Here is a 12,087-nt window from a genome sequence, read left to right as displayed (position 1 = left end):
GAAAGTTGGGAGAAGCTTCATCCATCCCTGGGGCAATGAGGGTAGCCTGAGCCTCCACAGTTTATAGCACCAATTACATCCTTGGCTCCTACTGCACAACCAGCAGGGGAGAAAGGGCAGGAAGCCCTACACTAAAGAGAAAAGCTGCACCCAGAATAAATACTCTAGTAATCCAAATGCTAAGACACCAACCAAAAATTGTGATCCACACCAAGAAACAGGAAACTATGGCCCAGTTAAAGGAACAAGATGAACCTCCAGATGACATAAAGGAGCTGAAACAACTAATCATAGATGTTCAAACAAATCTCCTTCAATGAAATGGCTAAAGAGATTAAGGATATTAAGAAGACATTGGATGAGCACAAAGAAGAATTTGAAAGCATGCATAGAAAAATAGCATCTTATGGGAATGAAAGTTGCAATAAATGAAATTTTAAAAATGTTAGAATCATATAGCAGATTTAAGGAGGCAGAAGTAAGGATTGGTGAGCTTGAAAAAAAAGGCCTCTAAAAGTGAACATGCAAAAGAAGAGATGAAGAAAAGAATGGAAAAAAATTGAACAAGGTCTCAGGGAACTAAATGACAGCAAAAGGCATGCAAACATATGTGTCATGGGTATCCCAGAAGGAAGAGAAGGGAAAAGGGGCAGAAGGAATATTTAAAGAAATAATGGTAGAAAATTTCTCAACCCTATTGAAGGACATAGATATCCATGTAGAAGAAGCACAATGTAATCCCATCTGAAAAAATCCAAATAGACTAACTTCAAGACACGTACTAATCAGAATGTCAAATGCCAAAGACAGAATTCTGAGAACAGCAAGAGAAAAGCAAATGCATAACATACAAAGGATACCCAATAAGATTAAGTGCTGATTTCTCACCAGAAACCATGAAGACAAGAAGACAGTGGTCAGATATATTTAAGATTCTACAAGAGAAAACCTTCCAGCCAAGAATCTTATATCCAGCAAGACAGTTTTTCAAAAATGAGGGCAAGATTAGAATATTTATAGATAAACAGAAACTGAGAGAATTTCTAAGCAAGAGACCAGATATTGAGGAAATGCTAAAGGGTATGCTAGAGACTGAAAACAAAAGACAGGAGAGAGAGGCATGGAAGAGAGTGTAGAAATGAAGATTACATCAATAAAAGTAACTAAAAGTGTCAAAAGAGTGGTGAAAATAAAATATGACAGATAAAACTCAAGTAGTCAGGAATAAACTTAACCAATGATGTAAAGCACTTGTATTCAGAACACTGCAACCCATGTTAAAAAAAATCAAAGAAGTCCTAAATAACTGGAAAAACATTCCATGCTCATGAATTGGAAGACTAAATATCATTAAGATGTCAATTCTACTCAGACTGATATACAGATTCAATGCAACTCTGACAAAAATTACATCAGCATTAAAAAAAAATTGAAAATACAATTAGCAAATTTATTTGGAAGGGCAAGGGGTTCTGAAGAGCAAGAAACATCATAAAAGGAAAAGCAAACCCTCATCTCTGGACTTTAAATCATACTACCAAGCTACAGTGGTAAAAACAGCATGGTATTAGCAAAAAGACAGATACATAGACCAATGGAACCAAACTGATGGCTCAAAAAAAGACCCTCACATGCATGATCAAATGATTTTTGACTAGCCTGTCAAACCCACACAGCTCAAACAGAACAGTACATTCAGCAAAACGGTGCTGAAAGAACTGGATATCAATAGCCAAAAGAAGGAAAGAGGGCCTCTATCTCACACAGTATCCAAAAATTAACTGAAAATGGATAAAAAACCTAAAAATAAAAGCAAGAGCCATAAAACTTCTAGAAGAAATTGTAGGAAAATATTTTCAATACCTGGTGGTAGGTGGTGGATTCTTAATGGCGATAAGAGAAGGACTGAGATGGACTACTGATGTTTAATGCATGTAGAAGTTTTAATTAGCTTCACTGTAAAAGTGTGGAAATGATAGAATGGATGGTAAAAATAATAATAGCTAGTTTACAAATAGGCATGTGGCTGAAAATGGTAGTCTAGGGATGTAAATGCCAATTGACAGAATGCTAGAACTGAATAGAACAGTAAACCAAGAGGTGGATGAGGATTGTGGTTGATGGTACAGATGCAAGAGTGTCCGTTGTGAGCTAGAGCTAATGTATATCACTACTGCAGGGTGTTGGGAATGCATGGGAAAAATGCAACTGGAATGACCTATGGACTGTGGTTAGCAATAATAATATAATATTCTTGCATCTATGCAAGATGTACTGTGTTAATAATGGGGCAGTACGGAAAATGTGAACCAAATGTATACTATAGACATGGTAACAATAAGATGATATTATCTTATTTGTAACAAATGTTCTACCACAATGTGGTGTGTTGATAGAGGGGTGTTGCTTGGGAATTCTGCATATGTGCATGATTATTTTGTAAGTTTACAACTTCTGTTAGAAGAAATATGTTTTTAAAAAATAGTAAAGTGGGTTGGGGTAAAAACACAAAATGTAAGCTAAGGAGTATAATTAGTAGTAATATTTTTACAATATTATCTCATAATTTGTAACAAACATCTCAAGACAATGCAAGGTGTTGGTGGAGGGTTTATGTATGGACCCCTGTATAATGTTATGCATGTTTGCTTTATAAGTTCATAACTTTTACTGTATACTTAATTGTTAATGTATGTTCATATATAAATGACATAAAGATAATAATAGAGAGGGTTGGGGGAAAATACTTTGGTTAGTAGTAATACTTTGACAATGCTCTTTAATCATTAGTTAAAAAGGTTTACCAAGAATGTAAGGTGTTGGTGGTAGTGTGAGTTATGAGAGTCCTGTACGATGTTATTTTTGTTTGTTTTGGATGTTCACAACTATTACTATACACTTATTGTTTATGTATGTGTGCGTGTGATATATTTCAATAAATAATTAAAAAATTAATTGGGAATCTTTAATCAAAGTTTGCAATTGATGGAGTGCAAAAAAGAAAAACTTTCAGTTTTTTTTTAAAGCTATTAGCACATTCTGTTTTGAACAAACCCAACAAACTGGAAGATATCAAAGTTTATCCCCATAAAACGGAGATAAAATAAAGAAGAATTAAATCATGAGAGTGCAACTGGTATGTAAGATATAATTTTGAAATTCTATAATTGTGCTTTTGAATACCTCATCTTAAGGGAAGTCTCTTGACAGAGGTCCTAAATTTTCTAGAAAAAAAATTATATTTGGTATTGGAATGGCATCACATTGAAAGTCTTATGATTTTGCAACATCAAAAGTTGGTGGAACATTCCAAAGAGACAATTTATACTATAAATTTTCTCTTGTAAAAACATTTGTTGAAGGAATATCCTCTGGATGGATATATAAAGACAATCCCTGTGAACATATTTGGTTTGAAGAGTTTGTGTGCCTTATTAAGAAAAAAATAGAATTGAGAATTTCCTCCATTTAGCAAATTCATCTTTGGGTTTTTCAGTATTTTCTCAAGTAAATGTATTTTGGTCTATAGAGACAAGTCAAATGAAGATACTCACAATTTCAAATTTACTAACATTAAAATACAACTTTGAAGAAGAATCAGGTAATTTTAGGAACAAGTAGAAATAATACAATATTAAAAATACATCCTTTGTGCAGGGTGCTGGTGATGGGGGGATGTATGGGAGCGAGCTCACCTGGGGCATGCATAAGAAGTGTTCAAGTGTTCATAAGGCATTATCTTGGTGGGTGGAGAGCCACACAATAACCAAAAGAATATTGAAATCCCACCCTGGGGAATTCTGCTACATTCTCTAATAGGACAGCAAGAATCCCCAGAGTACAATGGCAGTGCCTAGTGAAGGAGGACAGACCATTATGCCAGGCCCTTGATATGATGATTGTACTTACGAATCTTTTCTTGTCAAATTGAAACTTAACTTAGTATTACATATTGCCTAAGAGTCACTTCCTGAAAGCCTCCTTGTTGCTCAAATGCTGCCTCTCTCTAAACCAAACTTAGCATATAAATGCACTACCTTAATATGGGCATGACTCCGGCAATTAGCCTTCCTGGCACCAAGGGATTATTACCAAATGTCAACTAGCAATGCACTTGGAAAAAGACCTTGACCAAAAGGGGGAAATGGTGAATACGAATGGGTTTTTATGGCTAAGAGATTTCAACATGAGTCTGGAGTCATTCCAGAGATTATGCTTATGGAAGTCCTAGCAGGATCTCATTGACTGGCACAGTAAACTGTGCCCTAGATAGAAGGGCTCCTGAGGGCTCTAGAGACATCCAGGTACTATAAGCAGGGCAGACAGCTCAGGAGTAAGGCATCCTGTCAGGCGGGCCTTCCTTTGGACTTTATGCTCTCCAGTGTAACAGAGTTAGACTAATTTATAGTTCCCTTACACATGGCTCTTTCGCGAGCCTATAATTAGCACTATACTTGTTAAATATATGTCCTAGACACTTAAATCTTTGGTCCATCCATGTGCCATCTGAGCCCTGAATCTCAGCAGAGTTCCAACACTTACTCTCCAGTTATTTAGACTCATCCAGGACAACTAACACGTAGATGATGATGATGAACAATGCCCATCCCAAGGAACAGAGAGTGTCTGCAACTGCAAGAGAGTTCCAGCCATGCACCCCATGGGATCTAAGCTCCCTCTCAATTAGAAGCTGAGTGGACATCACCATCGTAAAATCCTCAAGTGTGGGAATGAACAATGGACTAAAGTAGACCTTTTATTATTCTACTATAGACTTATTATTATTCTAGCAATGGAAGAGCTTTTATCATTGATATAAAGGCATTAGCCACCAGAGGTTTTGAGGGGAGGGAGAGGGAAGAATAAGGGTGATATGGGGCTATTTTCAGGATATTGGAATTGTCCTACATGACTTTGCAATGACCAATACAGACCATTATATACTTATACTTTTTCTATAAGTATATAATGGTCTGTATTGTGTATGTATATGTCTACAAAACTGTGGAACAGAATGTAAACAATAATGTAAACTATCATCCATGGTTAGTAGCAGTGCTTCAATATGTGTTTATCAATTGTAATAAATGTACCACACTAATAAAGGTTGTTGCCAATGTGGGAAAGGGTGGGAGGGGGAGGGAGTGGGGCATATGGGAATCCCTTACCTTTTTTTATGTAACATTTATATAACCTAAGGCTTCTTTAAAAAAAAAAAAAAATTAAAAAATATATTCTTCAAAATATAATGTCAGTGACAACATTAGAAATAGATATGGATAAGAAGCAGTTTAAAGTTTGTGAATGTGAAAAGAATGATTATTCTGTTTTTATTTCTTTGATGTTTAGCTAATCAATATAAAAACCTTTTTCTTTAATGTACATGGATATATGTTATCTTAATTTTTTTAAGAAAGAATTTTATTTTTGGAAATTTTTTGAATGGTACTATCTTATAGGTCCACAATCAAAATGGAGCTAATTTATAGGTCAATGAATAAATTATTAAAATGTGTAAATTTAATTTTCTTAATACTGCCTTCCATGCTAACATATCTCCTGCTTGGGTTATTAAATCAAATGGTCACTCTACTTCTATGATTCCTATTTTATATGTAAGTGCATATACAGTTTTGCTTTCTCGATCTAGCCTCTATGACTTTTAATCTCTTATTATTTTTCTGTTCTTTAACTTTCTGAACTGCACTGTGAAGTCTAAGATCTATCTGCCAATTCACTAATTCTCTCTGACTTTATTTTAACATTTGGGTTAAATCATTTGGTTTGTTTTTAAGATCAATGATAATATTTTTCATTTCTAGAAATTATATTTGTTTCCTTATCCATTCTGTCTTTCTTTGATAGTATCCTATTCTTTCTTTACAATTGCAGTGCCTTTTCTTATGTCTTTAACCGTATTAAATAAATTACTTTTATATTCTCTTTCTGATTGTAATTCTCTCAATTTCTTGGGCCTCTATTTGTCTGCTGACTGTTGCTCAACTCTTTCTCCATTCTTTTATACTTTTTTTTTAACGTGAGCTTGTTTTTAGAGGGGCTTAATTTGTTTGTTTTTTCCTGTTAGTATTTCTTTGTGCTTTGTGTTGGAGGAGATTTCCATGTGTATATCAACTAAGGAAAAAATGTCATATTAATTTTGAGGACTTGTTGGGGCCTGGAATTTTTTTCAGATGATTTTGGTAGTATAAATATCCAATTTCAACATTCTGCTCTTAATTCAGTTCCAAATTCTCAGGGGAGACTTTTGACTCGCTTATCCCAGGCGGAGACTCCCAAGTTTCCCTGTCATATCTCTAGGGTGAATTTTGACTAGCCCATACTTCTATCCTTCTGTTTATTGAGAGTGCATTACTTTGCTTCTTATGGCAGTCTGAGTTCATATCTTTCACTAAGTGGATCTGTGGCCTCAATTTCATGTCCTATCATTTTATTGTCCAAGCCCACTAACACTTTCAGGGCATTATCAGTGTCAGATCAAACACTTACCCTCTGCTTTTCTGGAAATAAATTCAACTCCAAAGAGGCCTCATTTATGAATCCCTCACAGTCTATTACCTCATGACTTGCTCATTTTTGTAGATATTCCCTAAAATGCATTATACAGACCTATATTAGCATTCTAATGCTAAATGAAAAAATTATTTGTTTACATGCCTATGACCATGACTAATGAAGTTTTCAGATCTGTGGGGTCAGGGATTGTATCATATTTATCTTAGTATTTAAAGCATCTGGTTTAATATGTAGCAAATTGTTAGTATTCAATACCTTTAATCAATATTTTGGAATGCATGAATGAAGATAGACCTTAGGAAGACTATGCTATTGGAAAACAAAGAAAAACAAAACTCTCTCTATAGGGGATAATGTTTCTTATTTCTCCTTCCTTTGGCTACCATACATGGACATATTATTCATCCACTTTGAGTTTGTGTCATTTGTATCTTTCCTCCTTAGAATTTATTTCTCTGAATTACATGAATATATTTTTTCTCCACTCTGCTTCTGCTCCAAGACCTCTCCCCATATCTCCTCATAAATACAAAATAAAAAATCCTGGAGTACTAATTTTCCTTTTCCTTTAAAATATATAATATATATACTCTCTAAAATATAAAGATTTTTAGTTTTAATTAGTACAGTATTCAAAAAATTCCTATATAATATATATTTAAATGATAGCCAGAAACCATAATTTTAAATGAAAATCTCTTTTTGAAAGTCTTATTTTATTTTATTTTATTTTAAATATATTATGTCCTTGCTGAATTGTATGACCAGAGTTTGTTACCTCACTGGGCAATTATCTTTCAAGCATAGTCGCTTTATGACTGTTTAGAATTATTTATAAAGCTAAGTTACAGGTCAAGTAAAAATTTCCATAAACTACTCTATCATGGTTCACTTATTACCATTGTCTAGGAAGTTGACCCTTTGTAAGGGAATAAAAGGCTCAGGAAACAAGAATAATTCCATTTATTCCCTTAGTAATCTTATCAATGGGTGGCGTCAGATAAAAAGGAAAAGCTAATATTTTTAAGAATTGAAACATTATGCTCTGACTCACAAAGGAAATCCAGGACTGTGAGGATCATCTCAGGCACAATTTTGAACTCAGACATATCGTCTTTCTGTGCCGTTCTGCAGTTCTCTGTTCCCTCTCAAACTCTTTCCCAAAGCCCTCTACGCTTCCCCCCAGCCCTTCCTACCCCGTGGACACACACTCCGAGCCTTTATCTGGTATTTCAACCCTGCGCTTCCGCGCCCCCCCTCCACCTCCTTTCAACTGACTGACTGTTCTTTCTCTTTAAGGAATTATAAACATACAGCTGAGCTGCGAGCTGTGTTAGGAGCCGGCCAGTGGCGGGTGGGGGCACCAAGGCGTTCGCCAAGGGTCGGAGGAGGGGGTCGAGGGGTCGAGCACCTGAATGAATGTCAACTACTTAACGCGAAGGAAGTGCCGGCCCCGTGTGAAAAGGCTAAGGGAATTTTAACCAAGAATCAAATGTGCAAGAGTTTCGTTGTCCTGTTACCATCTGTGGAGATGTACCATCTGTGGAGATGTCAATTCCATGATCTTATGGAACTCTTCAGAACTGGTGGGAAATCACCAGACACAGTCTATTCATGGGTGACTATGTGGACAGAGGTTATTATTCAGTGGAGACTGTGATTCTGCTTGTGGCATTAAAGGTACATTATCCAGAACAAATTACAATATTGAGAGGAAACCCTGAAAGCCGACAAATTACCCAAGTATATGGCTTTTAGGATGAATTCTAGAAAGTATGGAAATGCCAATGTGTGAAAATATTTCACAGATCTATTGATTATCTTCCACTTAACAGCTTTAGTAGATGGACAGATATTTTGCCTCCATGGTGACCTCTCTCCATCCATAGCTACACTGGATCATACAAGGGCCCTGGACCGTTTATAAGAAGTTCCACATGCCCAATGTATGGTTTGTTATGGTCAGGTTCAGATGATCCTCATGGGTAGGGTATTTCTCCACTTGGTGCTGGCTACACATATGGACAAGACATTTCTTAACCATTTAATCATGCCAATGGTTTCATGCTGCTTTCTGAGCTCACCAACTTGTAATGGAGGAATATATAGGTGTCATGATGAGAATGTGCTTGCTGTCTTCAGTGAATGCAATTATTATTATGGTTGTGAGAATCAGGCTGCTCATGGAATTAGATGGCACTTTAAAATAGTCCTTCCTTCAGGTTGACTCAGCGCCTCATAGTGAAGAGCCTTATGTGACCCCCAGACTACTTTCTTTAATTGCTCCTCAGAAAACCTGCCTTTGTATGTGTAATTATACCTGGCTTTTAAAAATACGTATATTTAAAAACAATAAAAAAACAACAGTAATCTATGTGTTTCTGTAAGAAATTGGAATCTAGCTTGGCATTAAACCATATCATGGACCAAAATGTGCCATACCTATGATGAGCATTTAGCACAATTTCAGACTGAAATTCAGTACTACACTATGTCTACATCAGTCAGTCTAAACAGTTGGCTTGCTGTAGTTGTAGCAACCATTTTTTCTCTGGACAATTCAAACAAAAATGATAACTAGCTCCTTTTTCTTCTTCTGAACTTATCTGAGATTTTAGTTATAATGTTTAATGTTTAACTGGCATGGATTATAGAGTTGGACTTTTATTTCTGAGGAAAATTCACACAAGCTAACTTCCACTTAATCGATTAGCACCTTCTATTTTATTGAAATGTGTAATTAACTGAAGAAAACATTCTTCTTGGGAATATGTTGACATAACATTTGAAGAGGTTTCCCTTTATTTAAACGAAATTACTGTTTTACATTCATCTGCATATTTTGGTATATTCATCATGACAGTGCTTGCATACTTTTTGGTGTACTGAGCAAATAAACTTCCCATTTTAAACAAAACAAACAAATAAATAAATAAAGCTGAGGGTCTTACAAAAGAGAACAGATAATTGATTAACTGAGATCTAAATACATGAATATCTAGCACATGGCATGGTGCTATGGTAAGGGGAGGTATTTGGGGGCAGGAGGACTTGCCTGCATTTCTTAAATCACACATTGGCTTCCAACCTATTTACTCATAAGACCAATGTTAAATTGTTGACCAATAAACCTAAGAAATAAATGTAAGTAAATGCATCCTCACCATGATGTGCATGTTGCCTTGTCAAAAAACACTACATCACAGTTTAATGCTCTTAAGATAAATAACAACAGTCTGCACATTGACATGTCTTTTAAAAATAAAATTTAACTTTAGCTTTCCTATATTTTTGATGTATTGGATTATTATTTAATGTGTTAAGAAAGAAGCATATAAGTGTAGTACTATATCATATGTTTTATTTTAGTAAACCTCACTGAGGTTGGTGCAGGTGTGATATATTTATTATATAATACACAGTATAGTGTGAACTTAGATGATTTTTATTTTGATGTAATGTGTTCTGAGTGTATGCAGTGAAAAACTGCCTGCAAGAAGGTTGGTAAGGATGGCAGAAGGTTTTATGATGCCGTGGGAAGATTCACATTTCTAAATGTTTGCTGAAAATGACTGTTTGAACAGATGTTGAGCCGTGTTAGGTTATCATGTATTGAAATTATAGGAAAGTTATAAAACTTAATTTTGAATAATCCTAAAATTTAAGTTAAAGGCATGCCTATGTTGAGTGTCATAAAACTATCTGCTGCTACATTCTGAGAAGGAGGGTTTTCACCTGACTGGCAAAGGGGTCCATGGAAAAAAAGGTTAAGAACTGCTGTTCTAGAGCAAAGGCAACTTTTTTAGTCCAGCAAAAATATCTGCATAAGGCTTAGGTTCAGTATATTTTAATGTGTGGAAACTAATCCAAGATGAATATTTTTTATAGCTTTTTCCAGACACACAGAATCTGCAGTAGTATCTTCTCCTTTTAGATTAGAATTAAATAGAAAACTTCTGGTCATTTCATTGGAAAGTGTTTTCCTTTTATTTAATTGAGTTTCATGGAAGGTCTACAGGTGACAGATTAAGGGTCTATATAAAGATGAAGAAGAAATTGACCCTGCCCTTGAGGAGCTGACAGTCAAGTGAAAAGCGGGCATGTAAAAACTGCTTACAATTCAATAGTACAAGGTTCTAATAGATGTCAAAATTATTTATAGACTTTCCCTTTTCCAATCTGTCTTTCCACTTGGCTCTCAGAATATTTAACTAAAGTTGCCAATATGACCAAACTGCTCCCTTGCTTTAAATCCTTCAATGGCTGCCCTTGTGATTTCAGAATAAAATTCAAACTCCTGACCGTGACATTCCAAGTCTTCCTTATCTAGTCCTTGCTTAATTCCGCCACCTCATCACTTGAAAATTTCCCCCTTTCCAAGCCTTTTTCCTGAATACTCTACTTTGTAATTCCCCAGATGCTCCTCGCTCTCTTGATTCTAAGCTTTTATGTCCCCCCTTCCTGTTGTTGTCCCTGCCTGGAGCTGATCTTCCACCTGGCTTCTGAAATAGAATCCCTTGGACCAATTAGACCATTACATTTCCCAGCTTCAGTGATGGGTCTCGCCATAATACCCAAGTCAGTCTGACGAAAGGTAAATCCAGGATTCTTGATGGAACTCACACAAAAAAGGTGCACTTTTCTGCTGGCGTTGCTAAGCTAGTAGGACATAAGTCAAAATTCCCCCTGCCTTCTTAGGTATATGAATGATATTAGTTATGTGAATGATATTTTCTTAAGCCATTTTGAGTTAGGTTTTTTTCCACTGAAACCACAAGAATTCTAACACAAATATTAGGTTTCTCAAAAAGTTGACAGTTAAACTAGGTAGGGAAGAACAAGTATGAGTTTTCATGGTAGAATAGATAGGAAAGCAGTTTTTACATAGGTTGGCACATAAATAATGTGTTTCCTTTTCAGAGTGAAAAACCTGGAATTCCTGCTTTGAAAGGAGAAGCATGATATACTTGATTCGAAAAAAATTCCTATGGGCTTTTATATTTGCATCAAAAAAGGTAAAGTTTTGATTAATCATATAGATGATTTTAGCAAGAATTTAGATTAATTGGAACATATTTATTTCTTTTGCCTCCTATGATGCTGCTAGCTGACTGCTTTCCTAGAAAAACTTTATTTCATATCAAAAATAAATAAATAAATAAATAAAATAAAAGGGAAAAGGGGAAATACCCAGTACTAAAAATCCAACCAAACAGGATTATCACAAAAAATACTCAAGGGAACAATAAGTATTTTACATTGTATGTTAATTCTTTAGCATAAATTTATTTCAGAAGTAACAAATAGAAATATTAAAATATTAAAATGAAGAAAATTAATGCCTAATTGCACTAATTGTACTCTTAGAATTTTTTAAAAATCCATTTCTTTTATTTGTATAAGGGTGTGATTTTCATTCTGAAATATGTGGGCCCATAGGTCCCTGTCATGTTTGCAGTGGCAAAAATTAGTTAGCAAAGCATCCTTTGGCAAATAAATGTGTTCTTACATGGATCTATAGCATATAAATATGAAAAGTTAAAGCTAAAGACA

The 12,087-nt window shown here is 35.1% G+C and overlaps 1 pseudogene; it reads left to right on the top strand.

Annotated features, from left to right (window-relative positions):
• Window positions 1-5,275: 5,275 nt before the first annotated feature.
• LOC101444702 (serine/threonine-protein phosphatase 2A catalytic subunit beta isoform-like) lies at window positions 5,276-8,814 on the top strand (annotated as a pseudogene).
• Window positions 8,815-12,087: the final 3,273 nt, after the last annotated feature.

Source organism: Dasypus novemcinctus, chromosome 12, assembly GCF_030445035.2.
Source record: "Dasypus novemcinctus isolate mDasNov1 chromosome 12, mDasNov1.1.hap2, whole genome shotgun sequence".
NCBI lineage: Eukaryota > Metazoa > Chordata > Mammalia > Cingulata > Dasypodidae > Dasypus > Dasypus novemcinctus.
Note: the sequence above shows the minus strand (reverse complement) of the source record. Positions and strands in the feature narration are given on the sequence as shown.